The following is a 22,523-nucleotide window of genomic DNA, read 5'->3' as shown; positions in this document are numbered from 1 at the left end:
CTACTTTATCTACACTACTACACCAATTTTGAAGACATAAATTATGTCATCAGTTCGACGTCTTGCATTTTGAAGACATAGCTAGCTTCGTACAAATTTTTTGTGCAATTTTTCAGGACATGATAATTGAATTCGTCTTGCAGAAGTTATTTGCATTACCAGTAAACCTCAATTTATGTTTATTTTGGCACTACATGTGAGTCTACATACCTATAAACACACCAGACCTTTTACTGGACACATTTCCCTTACTTACACAAATTCTATTGGTAGTTTGGTTTCACACGTCCTTGATTATTCAGCATTTTATTAAGTGGCAATGTCCCCGGTAGGGAGAATCTTGCAGGTCGGATGTCTTACCGGAAGTTTAGGCCTTGCACATTTTTCTGTTTTCGTACGCATCTGCGTGAAAACAATAACTGAAAGAGAAACTATTTATTTTGACTTGTGTCCAGTGGATCACATCGCTTGGGTGCTCTGACCGCTACAAAATGTAACTCGAACATGAAACTTCCTGGCAGATGAAAACTGTGTGCCCGACCGAGTCTCGAACTCGGGACCTTTGCCTTTCGCGCGCAAGTGCTCTACCAACTGAGCTACCCAAGCACGACTCCCGCCCCCTCCTCACAGATTCACTTCTGCCAGTATCTCGTCTCCTACCTTCCAAACTTCACAGAAGCTCTTCTGCCAACCTTCCAGGACTAGCACTCCCGGAAGAAAGGATAATTGCGGAGACATTGCTTAGCCACAGCCTGGGGGATGTTTCCAGAATGAAATTTTCACTCTTCAGCGGAGTGTGTGCCGGTCCGGCACACAATTTTAATCGGCCAGGAAGTTTCTTTACAGGTTGTGTGCACTGCCCTTTTCAGTCATTTCCATATCCTTCACGTAGATATGCGCATTGTTAGAGATATAGGTCACCTAATACATTGGAATTAATGAAGCCCTGAGGGTACTGTACAATCTATAAATATTGTATCTTTACTCATACAATCCTATACTTTGATTTTCTGATGCTATTTGTCTAATATGTACTCATACAGGCCATACAGAGCCATACTTTTATATAACAGGTACGTACTGTTATTCATGCACTTTGTTCGTGCAAAAGACAAATCAAGATTCATATTCGTATTGTGAATTATGCATAAAGTTATAGATAATTGATATTTTATGATACTTCCTCAGCTCTGAATCTTATCTCATGTAAAACTAGGCAAATTTGAACCACAAATATGATTTGTGTAACATTTGGTCCTATTAAGATCTGAATTTATTTCATGTACAAGGCCACTTTGAGCCACAGAGAAGTTTGTGTCACAATTTTACTTATTAAGATAAGCATTTATTACATGCAAAACCAGGCGACTTTAAGCCACAAAGATGATTTCGGTAACATTTTTATCCAATAAGGTCGCCGGCCGCGGTGGCCGTGCGGTTCTAGGCGCTCCAGTCCGGAGCCGCGCTGCTGCTACGGTCGCAGGTTCGAATCCTGCCTCGGGCATGGGTGTGTGTGATGTCCTTAGGTTAGTTAGGTTTAAGTAGTTCTAAGTTCTAGGGGACAGCAGTTGAGTCCCATAGTGCTCAGAGCCATTTGAACCAACCACTAAGGTCAGCATTTGTTTCATGTTAAACTAGGCCACTTTGACCCACACACATGATTTCTCTGACATTTTAGCTATTAAGATCAGCATTTACGTCTGTAGGAAGGCCGCTTTGAGCCACTGATTGATATTTTCTACTCAATTGTTTGAGATATTAAAATCTGCATGTATTCCAAGAACAAGGCCACCTGGAGCCGTTCGATACTTGATTCTACTGTTAGGCTTTCTCACGTAATTATGTCGAAATTTTGCATATTCAAGGCCACTGAGGGCCACAGTATAATGTTATGAACCAGTTATGTTCTCTGTCACGTTATGTTATTCTGTGTCTAACTGGCACCCTGATGCCATACTTATTGATTTTGTCTTATTCAGAGTTCACTTTCAATTTTGTCTACTCACTCTTATGTAAGGCATTGTTGTGTCATCTAGTCTGCAATTTCATTAGGATATTGAACTTCTTCTGATCAGATAGATTACTCGATGTTGACATAGGTAGAAAGGGTCATGTTCCACAACCTTACCCTTGCTACCTTTTCATATCTTTCATTATCCAGCCTCCTACCTCTGATCACAGTATTGGAGCAATTTATTACTGGTATTCATGCATCAACATACATGTCTTTTGGATCTCAGAAGAATCACCACTATGAGGAGCAGTGATGGTACTGTCATCACATTACTGATATTATGATCATCGCCAGCTATGGTTGCTGGTAATTTGTTGCCGAGTACCTACTATATGTCTGCACACAACAGGAAAATAATGAGTTCAGTTGTCTTTGTAAACTGAATACAATACACACTGGTCACGACTCATTTGTAGTACGTGCATAAAACAAAAAAGAAGTGGACTTTATATACAGTCACTTCAACATGCTCATAGGCTTCAGCCATTACTCTTCCTTTCCCATGCCCAATCCTGTTCCAAAATCTTGACGATTAGGATTGTATATTCATTTTGATTTACATGACTTATTTGTCAGCACCTTTGTTTTCGTGACAATTTATTCATGTTATAACCAGATTATAATATATACTACAGACCCTGAGTATTATCAATTCCCTCAAGTTTAATGATGATACACAGATAATTTTTGTACCATGATGACATGATACTCTGTAATGGTCCTTAGGGCTACACTGTAATGGTTCAATACTACTCAATATTTCTACTTATCAGAAATGAGATAAAATTTACCACACGTTTGTTGTACAAGGTACTTTCAAATATGTGCGAAATTTGTTAAACCACGCTGGAGGTTTGTGAAAGGAGTCTACTGGGGCACACTTGTATGCGGCACCCGAATATGATAATAATATTAATGTAAACTAAAATGAAACATATTATAAACTATGTATATCTCTGATTGGCTTTATAAAACGGATCGCTAACTTTGCACGACCGCAGAATCAACGATACTGTTCATGTTCTGAGATTGTGGTGCGGGAGTATGAGAGCACTTGATGCACATAGTGGGTAGCCGTCTGTGAGCGAAAGAGGATGGAGTAGACAGTTTCTGTGGTGTGTTCTGTGAAGCCACCAAGTGTTAGATTATAATGTAGGAATTATGAGTACATCTATTATTAGAAATAGAAACGTGGAAGCAGAAGTCTTCACGTAAGCAATGTAAAAATGTTACATAATTATGACTTTCGTTTTGCCAGCGCGTTAGTGTAGATGAGCTGTGTTGAGTATCCCCAGATTTGATGTCAAGGCTAGTTAGATATTTCCCTTTTCTAAGCTTTGTTAACAAAAGTATATGTAATTTAATGATTTAAATTTATGCTTTTTTAGTAAGGTTAGATAATACAAGCTGTATAACTATCATTGTTTGTGAATGAATTAGTAAAAAGAATGTAATTTTTTTAATAATATAATTTCAATTGTCAGATGTTTTCAAAAGCCAAATTTAACTTGGAATATAATTTGGTTAAAAAGTCAGTGTTAGTAATTCATCATCCTCTGTACCGCCTCTCATATGTTTTTCAGAGAAGTTGGATTTTTCTTAGATGTTTTCATTTATCAGCCAAAAGAGTTTTGTGTACAGCTAGCACTGCAAACCGCTGAGCCTGTAACTAGTATACTTTTATTTTTTGTTTGAGAGACCAGAGTATATCGCGTTCCACCATTGCTTCTTTAGAGGTAAGACAGTTTAATTTATTTGTTATGTGCGTAAGGACCAAAGTTATAAGTTTTGAACAGAAACAGAGGATTCAGTGTCAAAAGGGCTGAATGTATTTTGCAGTGACTGCATTTCTTTATTCTTATTGCGAGTTTCGTTGCCCAGTCAAGTCGTATAAAATTTTGGCTAACAGTAACAGAGAGTAAGTACACCACTTACAGTTAAACACGCTACAACTACAGTTCTCTATGTATTTCAGTTCACGGATTCATTCAACATGTTGAAAAGATCAATATTTAAAGAACGTTACATCACCTAAGATAGACATGCTGTATTCTGTCTGTTATGAACTTCTCAGTCCAGTTGTGAATCTGCTCTGATATTCCATGCCCTTGTAGTTTCTTCATAAAGCGACAGTGCGCAACTGTATCAAACTCCTGTTTCTAGTGTCAGGGAACACTGCGTCAGCATAGGCAACGGTATCTGTTGCCTTCTGTTTCTCGTCTACGAACAGGACGAACTATATTTCGTAGGTCCTTTTTAAAGAATTCATGTAGATTCCTACACGGGAGATTTTTGGTTTCCAGAAATTTCTTAATATGTGACCATAGAGCATCTACCAGTGTTCTACAACAGACTGTGTCAGCAATATAGTCCCATAGTTATGAGCGTCTCTTCGACAAACATTTTTCTTGAAATAGGAATGGCGTGCAGCACCAAAACGAAGATTTCATCACAAGATAGCATTTCACTTTAAAGATAACAACCATAATTATATTCTTCACTGATCTGAAAGTTGTATGAATTTTCAAAAGGTGGTTGACTTATTGTTAAACAAATCGATACAGTTTTTGAAAATTAAAAAGTAAAAAAAAAGTAATACTTTAGCTTCCCGTCGACATCATTGTCGTTAAAGATGCATATGGACGATGTAGAAAGTTGCTGTGATAAGAGGAAAACCGTTAGTCAGATTACTTGAGCGAAAATTTCCAGTCGACCCTCCCCATATTCTGGCCTTAATATAAGCTTTCCGATAAAAGTCTAAGGGTTTAGATCGTTCCACCGTCTCTTCAGATTCATCACGAGAGAAAGAATACAGTGTTCAAAATGCCTTGTTAATGCTGCAAAATGAGCTGTAAAGTGTTCGTTAAAGAAGCCAGACTATCCCAAGACCGTCTCCATTCCTGTGTAATCTTTCCATACTGAAACGAAAAACTAAATACATCCATAGACGAAAATGTACTATCTATGCGGTGTTATACTGCTAATACACAGTCGAATGTCTAATTTGAATGTCTTTATTCCTGCGCTTCGTTCTTTGACCATGCTGTTTTTAATAAAATAGGACTTTCTACTAGTTACATTAATCGTTCACAAGTTTCAGGACTAGAATACTGTTAACAGAGAGATCAGAGCACATGAACTTTGAGCAACATTAACATGTATCATCTTCCAGCTCAAGTTGAATAATGTATATACTAATTTAATAAATTACTGTAAGTTTTTAGTAATATGTGTTGACATAATCTCGGCCGTGGTTTGTCTAAATCTGTTTGGTACTATGACGAGGATGTGTAGTTTCTGTGTGCAAGCAAACCACCTCAAGACTGCAACTACTATCCATGGAAGAGAGTTCTCTTCCACACTCGTTTGTTGACGCCAAGAGTATATAGCAGTTACAACAGTTCATATGCATATTACTGGTAAAAATCAACTATTTATTTCCTCATGATAGTTTTGCACTAAATGAATGTTCTTCCGCTACAGTGCTCAAGGATAAAACTCGATTTCCGTCACACTGAACTATGTCAGTTGTGACCTGTAGGATACCTAGCATCAGTTACTAGATTCAGTTTTACATATTCAAGAATTAGACATATTGTGAGCGAAACTGAAAGAAAGTGAAACAGAAATGTGAAATTCTGCAGCTAAAACTGACATATCTGTAGACACTTAAAGAACGGTGACATGAAACCACCAAAATCTGCTGTTGTGCTTATTTGTTTATGGACAATTAGTTTCAGTCCGGTGGCTTTCTTCAGGTGACGAATGACATTACTTAAGGTGGATGGAGGGTTCCCCCTCGTCAAGTACTTAATTATGTATTACTGGTCGAAACTGGCTGTCTATAAATAAATAGATATTACACCAGCTTTTGGTGTTTTTTTCGAGCCTTATTTAAATACATTGAAGTCGTACAGTACTGTGTACTGAACACATATTTGCAGACAGTCGATCTTAGGTGATGTAACGTTCTTTAAATATTGATCTTTGCAACATGTTGAATGAATCCGTGAACTGAAATGCATACTAAACTGGAGTTGTAGCGTGTTCAATTGGAAGTGGTGTACTTACTCTGTGTTACTGTTACCCAAAATATTATACGACTTGACTGGGAAATGAAACTGCCAATATCAATAAGGAAATACAGTCACCGCAAAATACATTCAGCCCTTTTGACACTGAGTCCTCTGGCTCTGTTGAAAACTTATAACCTTCGTCCCTGTGCACATAACAAATTAAACTGCCTTACCTCTACAGTAGCAATGGTGGAACGCGATATGTTCTGATCTCTCAAACAAAAAATAAACGTATACTAGTTACAGGCTCAGCGGTTAGCAGTGCTGGCTGTAATACTTTCAAATGTACATAAAATTCTTTTGGCTGATTCTGAGCTGATAAATGAAAACAAATGAAATGATAATTAAATGGACACCCTAGCTGCAAGCAGGCGTTGATACACTTCATTGGGGACATGTTGAAAATGTGTGCCCCGACCGGGACTCGAACCCGGGATCTCCTGCTTACATGGGGTTCGAGTCCCGGTCGGGGCACACATTTTCAACATGTCCCCAATGAAGTGTATCAACGCCTGCTTGCAGCTAGGGTGTCCATTTAATTATCATTTCATTTCTAGCAAAGCTGCATGGTCATTGACGGTAACTGTTCTTTCGGGAACAGATACTACCGTCATATATAGTTAAAAATATGGGTTCCCGGCCTTTGACCTTCTTGTGCGAACGCACACGATAAGCCCGAACTCGTACGGGACTTGGTAGATTAATCTGCCAGAGTAATGAGTATGATGGGCAAACACCTATTAGGCGCACTACGAATGTAGTGTTGTGGACATGTTGGCAATGTGGATCTCACGGGGAGCGTGCAAGGGATAAGTCCCTGCAGACGCACTATCCTCTGTGCCCGCGGTAGCTCAGATGGATAGAGCGTCTGCCATGTAAGCAGGAGATCCCGGGTTCGGGTCCCGGTCGGGGCACACATTTTCAATATGTCCCCAATGAAGTGTATCAACGCCTGCTTGCAGCTAGGGTGTCCATTTAATTATCATTTCATTTCTAGCAAAGCTGCATGGTCATTGACGGTAACTGTTCTTTCGGGAACAGATACTACCGTCATATATAGTTAAATGAAAACATCTATGAAAAATCCAACTTCTCAGAAAAACGTATGACATGGATAGAGGAGCGGTACAGAGGATGGTGAAATTGCGAGGTACTGGATGAATTATAATCAGTTAATCTGAAAGGCATAATGTATTTCCTAAGAAATTGTGTTATCTCGCTTGGCATTAGGAGAGGAAAGAAACTGAAAATTCAAATAGAATTTTAAAAAACTTGAGAGTGGAGAATGTTCTGTAAACTGTAAAATATCCCCAACCCTCTTCTCGAGGCTAAAATATTTTTCAGATATTTGTTTGGACCCATCGTCTGGGACTTATAGTTGCTCGTACTTACGCCTTATTTACATGATCTAAGCTACAGTATATAATTTTATTTATTTACTGACATTGACATACTACTCAGTTTCAATTAATGTGATTTTCTGGAAAGGTTTACAATATTTTTTAGACGAAATATACTTATTTCGTAATATAGATAACAAAGTTTAGTTGGAAGTTAGCTTTTAAATAAAAACAACAGTGTAAAGACGGAAGATACGAGACAGGTTAAGGGAGGGGAAGAAATACACGGTTCGTAATCTACAGGGTGTACCAGGAGTAATGGTTAATAGTCAGGGATACAACCACTCGAAACAAAAAATTCCAGTACCATGAGCTTTATAATGCTAACGTTAAGACCTATGAACACTTCTTCAACTTCGATGGTGTGAAACAAATCTCTTGTTCTAATAGCTCTTCACTTTCCTTATCTTTAGAGGAGGTTGTATGAACGAAAACAAGAAAAAAAATTCTAGGAAACGTGGCTCTAAGATGCTTAGCTTAACTGCTATGAACCCCTGTTCAGTAGAAGAGATGTGTTGTTCTCGTGTGGTTATCCTGCCTGATGAAATGCAAAATAAAAGGACCAAGACTCACAATCCAAGCCCATTAAGAAAAAAACCAGCCACGGAAATGGAAATGAAATGACCATTTGTTTTGGCACTTTGGCAAAGACGAACAGTTTGGGTGTCACATTGTGCGCTCTGATTGGAGGGAAACAGCTGCAACTCGTGAAGTGTCAACTGTAAAGTAATTTTAACCAGACTACATATCTGTGAACTCAATGTAGAGTTGTACAGCTTTAACAGCTGTATGTTTAGTTATAGTTGTAATTAGCCCACCGATCCCTAGCTCTTCCGAGGCAGCCAGTAACAACTGTAGAAGAGCTTAAGCTGGAAGTTAGTCTCTTAGGAATTTAATGCTCGTACTATCCTTTTTTATGTTCTTTTAGTTCATAATATTTTCAACATTTATCCTATTTCTTCGTTATATATTAACAATAATTCCAATCAGCATACCTTATCATTGTAAAGACAGCATGAACCAGAACTCCACCGGATAAGCTTCGCGGGTTGTTCAGAGATATTTTCAAAGTATAGTGGTGCAGTGTATATCTGGTCTCCGGTGGCTCGTAGTAGAGTATTAATCAAATTGTGACTTGTTCGGTTTCTTACCAAAATCACCATTGCTTCGATGGAAACACCTTCATAACAGTGAAAAAAACCGGTAGTATACAATCACTAAAACAACAGACAGCACAGAATAGTGCTACATCTTCAGATATGATGTGGTTGTCCTCGCTGTTGGAGAAGCTGAGGAGCTTGATGAGCTACTTGACTGAGAAGTAGCGGCTCCAATTCCGTAAACTGACATATGGCCGGGAGAGCGCTATGCTGACCACATGCCCCTCCATATCAGCATCCAGTAAGACCTGTGGTCTGAGGATGATACGGTGGCCGGTAGGTACCGTTGGGCCTTCACGGCCTGTTTAGACGGAGTTTAGTTTCTGTGGTTTTATATGCGCCTAATCCACTGATTAGCCAGAGAAACTTTACGGCCACGTACCTAACAGCCGGGTTGTCCACCTTTGGTGAGTATAACAGCGGCGACTCGTTGCAGCATGGAAGCAATGAGGCCTTCGTAGGTCGCTGGATGGAGTTGGCACCACATCTCCACATTCAAGTCACCTAATGCCCGTAAATTCTGGGAAGGGAGGCGATGAGCTCTGACACCATGTTCAATCGCATTCCAGATGTGTTCGATCGGGCTCAGATCTGGGGATTTGGGGAGCCAGCACATCAACTGCGACTCGCCACTGTGTTCTTCGAACCACTCGACCAGACCCCTGGCCTTGTGACATGGCGCGTTATCATGTTGAAAAATGCCACTGCCGTCGGGAAACATGACATCATGAAGGGGTGCACGTGGTCTGCAGCGAGTGTACGATACTCCTTGGCCATCACGGTGTCTTTCACGAGCTCCACTGCACCCATGGACACCCACTTGACTGTTGCTTGTCTCCGTCTCGCAGTACAGGTGTCAATGAGCTATTCCCCTGGTAGACGACGGATTCTTGCTCTCCCATTGGCGTGAGGATGAAGGCATCGCGGTTCATCAGAGAATGCAACGCTCTGCCACTGCGCCAACGTTCAGTGCCGATGGCCACGTGCCCATTTCAGTTGTAGTAGCCGAAGTCATGGTGTTAACATTGGCACATGCAGGGGTCGTCGGCTACGGAGGTCGATCCCTAGAAGTGTTCGGTGCACTGTGTGGCCGGCCGGGGTGGCCGAGCGGTTCTAGGCGCTACAGTCTGGAACCGCGCGACCGCTACGGCCGCAGGTTCGAATCCTGCCTCGGGCATGGATGTGTGTGATGTCCTTAGGTTAGTTAGGTTTAAGTAGTTCTAAGATATAGGGGGCTGATGACAGTGCTCAGAGCCATTTGAACCATTTTGTACTGTGTGTTCAGACATACTTTTACTCTGCTCAGAATTAAAGTCTGATAGTAGCTCAGCCCAGATTCCTCCGCCTGTCCTGTTTCACCAGTCTGCCCAGCCTACGACATCTCTAATGAGAAGTGGTCGTCCAACCATACGACGTCTGGACGTGGTTCCACCTTGGTTTCGCCCCGTGTTGACGACAGTCATCACAGCACCATCGAACACCCGGCATGTCGTGCAGTTTCTAAAATGCCGCGCCGAGCCGTCGGGCCATCATAATCAGCCCTCGGTCAAACTCAGATAGATCGCACGCCTTCCCCATTCTACATACAGACAGCACGCTCACTGATACTACATGCATGATGCATATGTATGACTAGCAGTCATTACTCGCCAGGTGACGCTGCTATCTCCTGGGCGGGTTTATATTGATAGCAGATCGGTTGTCAAGGTTCTGGCTGATCATTGTATGATACTTGGTGTACGAGAGAAACAGGTTGTTGAATAAATAATTTATATTAGCAGATCGAGGCAGTAATTACGATGTTTTCCAAACACGTACGAGCTGTGGAGCTCCAATTACGGAAAATATACTCCGGAATGTTGTCTGTAGAATTGTGTTTCACACTGTATAAAACACTGTCTTTTTTCTTTCTTTCGGCCTTTGTCCCGCGCCAGTGTGAGGTTGGCCGAGTTCTTACGGATTTGGCATGTAAAGTGCCCTGCGCCACACACCGTTGGGTAGCTTGCGGAGTATAAATGTAGATGTAATACTCGTACTGATCGTGGGCTGATACTAGATATGTATTTCCATAGTTAATTGGCTAAATAAAGTACTGCAGATAACCTTAGACTTTTATCAGTGCGTAAGTTAGTTATAGCTCGCATAACTGTGCTGTGCATGATACAAAAGAGTAGTTGCTATTTGCGTAGCTGGTGTTGGTAATATGTTGAAATAAAAGTAAATGTACAAAGTTTAAAAAATGTATTGATTTAAGGAGAATCAAACCACACACATTGGCTTCTCTAGGAGCTACACGGTTCACATTGTAGCTCATGCAGATGACAGGTCAGAAAACGTCCCATCCCTTCGCTGTGCACCGAGCGAGGTGGCACAGTGGTTAGCACACTTGACCCACATTCGGGAGGACGACAGTTCAATCCCTCGTCCGGCCATCCTTATTTTGGTTTACCGTGATTTCCCTAAATCGCTCCAGGCAAATGCCGGGATGGTTCCTTTGAAAGGGCACGGCCGACTTCCTTCCCCGTCCTTCCCAAATCCTATGAGACCGATGACCTCGCAGTTTGGTCTCTTCCCCCAAACAAGCCAACCCAACCTTCACTGTGCGGTCTCGTATTGCGATACGCTCACACTTGCTGCTCCCATTCACTTGCGTTTCTCACTAAAGCCGTCATCGGTTCTCAGCCAACATCTCTGTTTTGCTCATAAACGTGCCACGTTACGTTGGCAAGAGAAGCCGCTGATATACATGTCTAATCCCGACATGAAAAGCGGCGGGTCGCCGGGTGCAGCAAAAGGGAAAAGGACAGAGGATGGGATGAGGAAAAAAATACGAGCAAACCGGCGGCCCTGGCTCGGTCGTTTAAAAATTATTACAAAGCGATGAGGCAGAGGGTGCGCGGGGACTTTTCTTGGAGCGGCCTCCGGCGGCCGAGCCGGCCACAATGGCGCATTGGGAGTCAGCGGAGCGAGCCAAACGCGCTCACGCGGTACGGCCCGGCCGCGGTAGCCAGTAGACCCGTCTTCTGACGGCATCGCCAGGCACGGGGTGGTGGAGAAGGCAGAGGGGAACAGAAGCTCTGCAACACAGGTGGGGCTGTGAGTCCAACCAGGCACCATGCCCGCGCCAGGAGCCGCAACAACCTGAAGACACGAACACGTCAGCTAGCTCCGACGCTACAGTCTGAACTGCCTACATTGCCATATTTACCATGTTAAAGTGGTCTTCACACGTACACTGTTTGTGGACTAGTTTTTCCAAGCTACAATATACTGAAGCGACCATGACGACATCTATACTAACAACAGAAGAGTAAAACAGTCGCGTCTGTTTGAATACGCTGACCTCCAGAACAACAAGACGAATTTTCATGGAGTACATGAGCGTAGCTTGTGGCAACATGTAGGCTTTAGTTCATATAAACCGGATCATGAAAAAAAGGTTGTCGTGATTTCACCTTATATGTAGTTGATAAGTCATGAAATACCTCTCAAAAAATGTTCAAATGTGTGTGAAATCGCCGGCCGAAGTGGCCGTGCGGTTAAAGGCGCTGCAGTCTGGAACCGCAAGACCGCTACGGTCGCAGGTTCGAATCCTGCCTCGGGCATGGATGTTTGTGATGTCCTTAGGTTAGTTAGGTTTAACTAGTTCTAAGTTCTAGGGGACTAATGACCTCAGAAGTTGAGTCCCATAGTGCTCAGAGCCATTTGAACCATTTTTTTGTGTGAAATCTGATGGGACTTACTGCTAAGGTCATCAGTCCCCAAGCTTACACACTACTTAACCTAGATTATCCTAAGGAGCCATACTGACTGTATAGTCGTCCATAATGCTGAAGTGTTTTCGGTGCAGCATTGTATGCACAAAATGACCACTCGACTATGTTCCATGGGATTCGTGTCAGACGCTCGAATTATCCAGAATATTCTTCAAGCGAGCGCGAACAGCTGTGACCCGGTGACATGCCTATGATCATCCATACTAATTCCATCGCTGTTTCGGGACATGAATGGCTGTAAATGGTCTCCAAGTGGCCGAACATACTCTATGCCATCAGAAGTATCCGGACACCCCCAAAAACATACTTTTTCTCCATATTGGGCGTATTGTGCTGCCACCTACTGCCAGGTACTCAGCGACCTCAGTGGTCATTAGACACCGTGAGAGAGCAGAATGGGGCGCTCCGCGGAACTCACGGGCTTCGAACGTGGTCCGGTGATTGGGAGTCACTTGTGTCATACGTCTGTCCGCGAGATTTCCACACTCCTAAACATCCCTAGGCATACTGTTTTCGATGTGATAGTGAAGTGGAAACGTGAAGGGACACGTATAGCACAAAAGTGTACAGGCCGACTCGTCTGTTGACTGGCAGAGACCACCGACAGCTAAAGAGGGTCGTAATGTGTAGTAGGCAGACATCTATCCAGACCATCCCACAGGAGCTCCCAACTGCATCACGATCCACTGCAAGTACGGTGATAGTTAGGAAGGAGGTGAGAAAACTTGGTCGAGCCGCTGTTCATTAGCCACACATCACGCCGGTAAATGCCAAACAACGCCTCGCTTGGTGTAAGGAGCGTAAACATTGGACGATTGAACAGTGGAAAAACGTTGTGTGGAGTGACGAATCACGGTACACAATGTGGCGATCCGATGGCACGGTGTGGGTATGATAAACGTCATCTGCCAGCATGTGAAGTGCCAACAGTACAATTCGGAGGCGGTAGTATGATGGTGTAGTAGAGCTTTTCATGGAGGGAGCTTGCACCCCTTGTTCTTTTGCGTGCTATCACAGCACACGCCTACATTGATGTTTTAAGAACCTTCTGGCTTCTTACTGTTTAAGAGCAATTCGGGGATGGCGACTGCACCTTTCAGCACGACAGAGCACCTGTTCATAATGCACGGCCTGTTGCGGAGTGGTTACACGACAGTAACATCCCTGTAATGGACTGGCCTGCACAGAGTCCTGACCTGAATCCTACACATCACCTTTGGGATGTTTTGGAAAGCCGACTTCGTGCCAGGCCTCGCCGACCGACATCGATACCGCTCCTCAGTGCACAATTCCGTGACGAAAGGGCTTCCATTCCCGAAGAAACCTCTTAGCGCCTGACTGAATATATGCCCGCGAGAGTGGAAATTGTCATCTAGGCTAAGGGTGTGCCAACACCATACTGAATTGCAGCATTACTGATGGAAGGCGCTACGAACTTGTAAGTCATTTTCAACCAGGTGTTCGGATACTTTCGATCACGTACTGTAACATTCCATTGAATGATCGCTTCAGTTGGCTAGAGGATCCAGTTCATTCCTAGTAAACATAGCCCATACCATCATGGAACCACTACCAGCTGGCGTAGTGCCTTGTTAACTACCTTGCCTTTGTGGGGTCTGCGCCACACTCGAACCCTAATACCATCCCTTACCATCTGAAATCGGGACTCATCCGAGTGGGTTACGGTTTTCCAACCCTCTAGTGTCCAACCGATAGCGCCACGAGCCAAGGAGAGGCGCTACAGGTGATATTGTGCTGTTAGCGAAGGCACTCGAGTAGGTCGTCTGCTGCCATAGCCCATTAACGCCAAATTTCGCATCCCTTTGCTAACGGATATGTTCGTCGTAGATCCCACATTCAAATCGCGCAGCTGTGCCCTAACGGATTTGTTAGCCGTAGGTCCCACGCCCATTTCTACGGTTATTGTAGGCAATGTTGCTTATCTGTTAACAGCGACAACTCTACGCAAACGCCGATGCTCTGGGTCGTTAAGTGAAGGCCATCTGCCACTGTGTTGTCCGTGTTGAGAGATAATGCCTGAAATTTGTTATTCTCGGCACACTCTCGAAATTGTGGATATCGGAATAAGTTATTCCCTACGATTTCCGAAATGGAATGACCCATGCGTCTAGTTCCAACTACCATTGCTCGTTCAGTGGGTCAATTCCAGTTGTGTGGCCAAAACCACGTCGAAAACCTTTTCACGTATATCACCTGAGTAAAAATGACAGCGCCGCGAATGCATTGTCTTTTTGTACTTTGTGTACGCGATACTATCGTCATCTGCATATGTGCATATCGCAATGCATGGGCTTTTGTCACCTCAGTGAATGTCTAAAACAGTTTCTATCTGTTTGTCTTTCTAAACAAGCTAGTCTCCAAAACGACTAGACGAATTATCATGGTGCTGAGGATAGTTTGGACTAAACTGTAGGCTTCATTTCAAAAATATCGGACCCCAAATGAAAGATTGTGATTTCAAGTTTTATCTAAACCCGTCGTGCCTGTCTGCCTCTTTGAACAGGCCTTACTCCAAAATTGATAGACCAATTTTCATAGGGTTTTCAAAGGTGACTGGAGTGTAGCTTGGGCCGACGTGTGCCTTTATTTCATCAAAATCGGAAAACAAAGAAAAAAAACTTAATTTAAAGTTTTGCCTTCAATCACCTGCTCACCTTAGTAATTTGGATGCTTTATCATCACATAGAAGAGCCAATAGATGGCACTTTCAGTTTCGCACTACATCAAAGATTCAATAGAGAGCGCTCTTAGTTTTTATAACTCTGTTACAAAAGTACTTCCGGAACTTTTCGTTGCTGACATAATTAAGCGAGGCAATCTTATCTTTGCGAATACAAACTAACAGCGAATTTACTTTCATAGGACGTATGTCTTTACTGATCTCGATTTGTGTATTAAAAACCTCACGATAGTGTGCAGCGAATTAGCAGACAGTACGCTGCTTCATATTTTATTTTTGTATATACGGTGATTTTGGCTTTACTGCCTTCATCAGTGAACCTGCAAACAATATATACAGAGATAATGGATAACCGCAACACCAGATATTACAAACACATCAACATCAATTTCATAGAACGATGTCCTGAAACAACGTAAATATCTTATCTGAAAGGATATTTGGAACCTTCGCAAGTGTAACGTGTTCTCCTCCCTCCGTGAATAGTAATGTCACCCGATCGTACCACACACGCAGTCCTAGGAATGTGTGACACAGTTTCTAAAAGAAATATTTTTTTCTGGCGGGTTCCAATCCATTTTCTATACTGCTATACTTGACGATTTAATGTTATCTTCTGAAATTAGTAAAGAAAGCAATACCATATATACCCTCCAGTGACTAACGTAAGTCGTAAATGCAATGACTAAGCCTGTACAGTTCTATAAAACACTGTTGGCTGTAGATTCAGTTATTCCTTGCAGGCATAATTACTGTATCTTTGAGTAAGCAACTGTCTGTCTATAGCTGCCAAAATAATAATGAACGTATTATAATATACGTGCAACATCAAATCATCGAACAGCTTCAAAATATTACTGAAAAAATATTACATCCAGCAACTATGTTCAGCAGTAATAGTTTATTCAAAGTTTACGTGTATGCGTCTACATCGTCAGGACCTAGTACAGTGTCCAATGTAAAAAAACCTTTGTAAAAATATATATTATGTAAAATATAAATAAATGCGATTGTTCCCAGGTATACTGATGAAGGCATTAAAGCCGAAATAAGTAATGCACAAAGATAAAATATCAAGCAGAATACTGTCTACTCATTCTCTGCGTAATGTCCCACTGTGACGTAATATATACTGCAGATCCCATATAAAGTAACTTGACGATATTACGTTGCTTTTTTGATAGATTTTACCTATAGTCTTTGCTAGGAGAAGCGAATTTATTACGTTTGCTTTGTAGCTTGGGAGGCTGCTCTTTACATTTTCATTTCGTTTTGTCTACGAATGAGAATACCTCGAAACCAGTCGAGTCTTTCTGAATACACCAGAGTAGGTAAAGACTGAGGACTATGTGTTTTCAAGAAGCCAATAAAGATCATGATGTGAGACTTGCGGTTCGAGAACATCAGGCTTCATCTCGCTCATTGGAAACTCTTCCTGAATACGAGGTGCGCCGTAACTCTGATCGAGAGCGTAATTCATTATCTCACTTCTCACAACCCTTCACACATAGAGGCTTCAAGTTCATTCTCTCCAACGTGACACGTACAAGCGGAAGTTTTGACGGGAAGTGGCGTAGGTGAGTCGGTTTTTATATCGCGGATCCCGCTTATTCCTAAAAACTTAACGTTTCGCTTTAAACGCGCACAGTTCCCGCTGAACTTACGTCATGCGATGACCATAAACAGACCACAAGGCCAGACGCTACGTATCGTAGGCATGAACGTTGTTATAGGTCCATGATTAAGGAATTTGTTGCTAGCGCACTCGAGCAGATGTAATTTCGATGAATTGCTCACGCGCTGCCTGCGATATGTAAGCTATAAGAGAATCTCAGACCAGAGAGTAGTGTTGTCAACAGTAGGAACTGCGTAGCAGTAGGAGTAAGTAGTTGCTATCAGTCGTGTGTATGTAGTTGGCTGGGCAGGTCGTGGGGAGCGATGGCGGAGCCTGAGCGATATAATACACTCCTGGAAATGGAAAAAAAGAACACATTGACACCGGTGTGTCAGACCCACCATACTTGCTCCGGACACTGCGAGAGGGCTGTACAAGCAATGATCTCACGCACGGCACAGCGGACACACCAGGACCCGCGGTGTTGGCCGTCGAATGGCGCTAGCTGCGCAGCATTTGTGCACCGCCGCCGTCAGTGTCAGCCACTTTGCCGTGGCATACGGAGCTCCATCGCAGTCTAACACTGGTAGCATGCCGCGACAGCGTGGACGTGAACCGTATGTGCAGTTGACGGACTTTGAGTGAGGGCGTATAGTGGGCATGCGGGAGGCCGGGTGGACGTACCGCCGAATTGCTCAACACGTGGGGCGTGAGGTCTCCACAGTACATCGATCTTGTCGCCAGTGGTCGGCGGAAGGTGCACGTGCCCGTCGACCTAGGACCGGACCACAGCGACGCACGGATGCACGCCAAGACCGTAGGATCCTACGCAGTGCCGTAGGGGACCGCACCGCCACTTCCCAGCAAATTAGGGACACTGTTGCTCCTGGGGTATCGGCGAGGACCATTCGCAACCGTCTCCATGAAGCTGGGCTACGGTCCCGCACACCGTTAGGCCGTCTTCCGCTCACGCCCCAACATCGTGCAGCCCGCCTCCAGTGGTGTCGCGACAGGCGTGAATGGAGGGACGAATGGAGACGTGTCGTCTTCAGCGATGAGAGTCGCTTCTGCCTTGGTGCCAATGATGGTCGTATGCGTGTTTGGCGCCGTGCAGGTGAGCGCCACAATCAGCACTGCATACGACCGAGGCACACAGGGCCAACACCCGGCATCATGGTGTGGGGAGCGATCTCCTACACTGGCCGTACACCACTGGTGATCGTCGAGGGGACACTGAATAGTGCACGGTACATCCAAACCGTCATCGAACCCATCGTTCTACCATTCCTAGACCGGCAAGGGAACTTGCTGTTCCAACAGGACAATGCACGTCCGCATGTATCCCGTGCCACCCAACGTGCTCTAGAAGGTGTACGTCAACTACCCTGGCCTGCAAGATCTCCGGATCTGTCCCCCATTGAGCATGTTTGGGACTGGATGAAGCGTCGTCTCACGCGGTCTGCACGTCCAGCACGAACGCTGGTCCAACTGAGGCGCCAGGTGGAAATGGCATGGCAAGCCGTTCCACAGGACTACATCCAGCATCTCTACGATCGTCTCCATGGGAGAATAGCAGCCTGCATTGCTGCGAAAGGTGGATGTACACTGTACTAGTGCCGACATTGTGCATGCTCTGTTGCCTGTGTCTATGTGCCTGTGGTTCTGTCAGTGTGATCATGTGATGTATCTGACCCCAGGAATGTGTCAATAAAGTTTCCCCTTCCTGGGACAATGAATTCACGGTGTTCTTATTTCAATTTCCAGGAGTGTAATATAAGCTAAAAGTAGCCTCGCCCATATGTAGTATTGTTATATCAAGTCCCATGTAAATGTTTAAAAAAAATCTCTTAACAATAATCTTTTTTGTAAAAATTAACTGTTGACAATCATTCATCTCAATTTAAAGAATTTACTAATTTCTCCAATCCATGGTCATCCCGCTTATTGTAAAGATGGTTCAAATGGCTCTGAGCACTATGGGACTCAACTGCTGTGGTCATAAGTCCCCTAGAACTTGGAACTACTTAAACCTAACTAACCTAAGGACAGCACACACATCTATGCCCGAGGCAGGATTCGAACCTGCGACCGTAGCAGTCGCACGGTTCCGGACTGCGCGCCTAGAACCGCGAGACCACCGCGGCCGGCTTATTGTAAAGAAAAATCAGTTGTTTCCTGATAGGAAAGGAAATCGACAGTGCCCTTTCAAAGGAACCACCCCAGCATTTGACTGAAGAGATTTAGGGAAATCACGGAAAACCTTAATCAGGATGGCCAGACGCGTGTTTGAACCACCGTCCCAAATGCGAGTCCAATGTGCTAACCACTGCGCCGCCTCGCTCGGTGGACATTGATGTCAGTTGCTTTTCGCACAGACATCACTATGGGGCTGTCTCCCGAGTTAGTGAAGCAAACAAGTTTTACACTCATGTCCCCAATCACACTGCTTCAAACGTTGTGTGCAAGGAATCATTATAAGTCAGAAATAAATTCCAAGCGCGTAGTCACTGGCGCAGCTATAAACATCAGTTATAAACAAATATCCAGGCAATGCTGGGTATCTCAGCTAGTCAGTAGTATTGCTTTATTGTGTTTTAACACTATGATTTCGCAAGTTTAGTATGCACTGAGGGCGTGAGGTCGAGTACTGATGGTTTTACAATATTTGCCATTCAGACGTTTACAGCTTCACGAACTTGTTATACATCGTTAGTATGCACTGTTTATGTTTTCAGTTCGTCTTCACTTCCTTCGCTAAATGTTCACGGTTCACTGCTCTACTTCCTAAAACAAACAACGAAATGATGTTTCAATTTGTGAAGTACTGCAGAAAAAACTTATTTAAGAAATGATATAAACCGTTTTCAAACGGACTAAATAGTTTGAAATAGTTTCTTCTAGGTCAATACAGATTACTAACCCCATACAGATAGTGCTGAAGATTTGTGCTAATTAACTTTTTATGTCTGTGACAATGTCTGTAAAATTTAAAACGATAAATGTGGGGCACATGCAATAGATAATTTATACATAATAGTTCACCTAAGTCATTAACAGTTTTATTGCACTACAAACGTTGTGTTAGTGTTGAGTGATTTTTCTTAACGACAGTCCCTACTGTTATCTATTACATGCGCCCCGCGTTTTTCGTTCTAAAGTTTCCAAGTATTGTGGTAGCCGTTAAAAAGTCACAAGTGGAATTTTTCAGGACTATCTGTGTGGGGCTAAGAGAATCTATCTTATGCCTTTCCCCATTTAAAAAAGTATTATATATAATTTCAGTGATTATTTTGTGCTTTTTAGTCTTGCGTGTGTAAAATTTCTCAATGAGGTTCAGACATCTTGACGATATTACAATAGAGACGTGTGGTAAACTACAGGTTTAGTCCAGTTTCTTTCCATCTGAGTCAACCAACGTATTGCTGTCACCTACGTATTGCAAGCCCTCCACTATGTGTTCATGTATGAAACTTAAATTTATCTCCTATTCTATAAAAAAAATCGACGTATTAGCAAAACTATTCTCCCACAAACTGTTAGCCAACATAAACGCGTATGCTAATCTTTGACTGAACAGAACCTAATTTGAAGTAACCTGTAACTGGCCTCAGTACAACTTCCCTTTATATTAAATGCGCACTTCGTCTTCAGGCCACGAGTGGCCTACCGGGACCAGCCGACCGCCACGTCATCCTCATGGAGGAAGTGGATAGGAGGGGCGTGGGGTCAGCACACCGCTCTCCCGGTCGTTATTATAGTGTTCTTGACCAAAGCCGCTACTATGCGGTCGAGCAGCTCCTCAATTGGCACCACGAGGCTGAGTGCACCCCGAAAAATGGCAACAGCGCATGGCGGCCTGGATGGTCAACGATCCAAGTGCCGACCATACCCGACAGCGCTTAACTTCGGTGATCTCACGGGAACCGGTATAACCACTGCGGCAAGGCCGTTGCTATTAAATGCGCAACAGAAGTAAGACAATAATCTGGCCATAATCAAAATTGCCATTTACCTCGTGTCTTTACAACATTGTTGCAGATTTCTCGAAAAATCAACGACAAACAGCTAGCAGGCAGCGGCTAAGCTACATTTCTCCTTCTAAATAAACATTCAAACTATTGCATACCATATGGTGCAATGTGGTAACACGTAATGATAAACCTTCTTTAAACAGTGGGATGGGGAGAGTAGCTATTCCTTTGAAAAGATATTCGATTTTAGAATGAAGTACGTATTGAAAAACACAGAGCAAAATTTCGCGTGATCTTCACACATAACATTGGTCTGAACAATACTATGCTTAACAAAGTGGACAATAATTTAAAAAGGGTACAATGTTAACAGAGAATTTCTATAAAAACCAAACAGCTTAATCAGTTGATATCTTAATGCATGACTCGGGGAAGAGGGGTGGTCTTTCTCTCAGTTCTGAGCAGGTTAACTAGCTGACAATTATTCTAACAAATTAGCTGCACAGTGCTGCAGTCTTACTTCAAGTTTCTTCGCTTCAAAAAATAATAACATTACACGAAATTTACATTCTTTTCGGCTTCCAATATATACATAATATTCATCCTCGCTGTCCTTTACAGTAAATCTTTCTTAACGGGTTCACTCACAATTCAACACAGCACTACTGAATACATCCATCACCTACCTCTTCTCAGCTACGAATGTATTGGACATCGCAGAGACGAAGACTGTGCCACAAGAAGACCAAAGATGATCTAATATTGCACAACTTGCTCTCTCCGAGGTGCTCATCGATAATTTACAAAAATCAAAATGCCATCCATCTTGCAGTATATTTCACGAAAAGACCGTGAAGTTAAAAATTAGAAAAATTCGAGCCCACCCGTAGGCTTAAAAGCAGTCGTTCTCAGCGCGAAACATTCGCGACTGGAATAGAAAATGGGGATAATAGCAGTGATTCATAAAGTACCCTCCCCCACGCTGCGCGGAGTGGCCGCGCAGTTTAAGGCGCCATGTCACGGATTGCACGGCCCGGAGGTTCGAGTCCTCCCTCGGGCAAGGGTGTGTGTGTTGTTCTTAGCATAATTAAGCGAAAGTTAGTTTACGTAGTGTGTAAGTCTAGGGACTGATGACCTCAGCCTGGCGGATAAGTGTCGAGATGTGGTGTGTCGGCCGGTCTGTAGATGGTTTTTAAGGCGGTTTTCCATCAGCCTCGGTGAATGCGAGCTGGTTCCTCTTATTCTGCCTCAGTTACACTATGTCGGCGATTGCTGCGCAAACACTGTCTCCACGTACGTGTACACCATAATTACTCAACCACGCACACATTTGGGGCTACACTCCTCTGGTGTGAGACATACCTGTGGGGGTCCACTGGGGGTAACCCTGGGTTCGGTGTGAGGCGGCGGTGGGATGACTGGATGCTGTAGCCTGTTGTGAACAACTGTGGGCTACGGCGGGGACGAAGCCTCTCCGTTGGTCCTAGGTTCCCAGTTCAATATAATAAAATACAGTACCCTCCGCCACACACTAGACGAGAAAACGAGCTAATATTGCATTCTTCTCCATTTGAGAGTTATGTTGACCAAGTCTCTAGCGCACTCGAAATTGGTTTAAAATCAACTAAAACTAGTACCGAACAGACAGGCAGAAAAACGAAGTACCCTCCGACACTCTCCAGACAGGGGAGCGACATAATACTGTCTTATCATCCACTTCTGAGCTGTTTTAAAAGTTTCGAATCCATGGTTCGGGGAGTTACTTCAAAATAAACGGTAAAATCTTTACGGAACAGATTGACAAGAAGGC

This window comes from Schistocerca nitens, chromosome 5, assembly GCF_023898315.1.
Source record: "Schistocerca nitens isolate TAMUIC-IGC-003100 chromosome 5, iqSchNite1.1, whole genome shotgun sequence".
Taxonomy (NCBI): Eukaryota; Metazoa; Arthropoda; class Insecta; order Orthoptera; family Acrididae; genus Schistocerca; species Schistocerca nitens.
The sequence above is the reverse complement of the archived record's forward strand: the minus strand, read 5'-3'. Positions refer to the sequence as shown.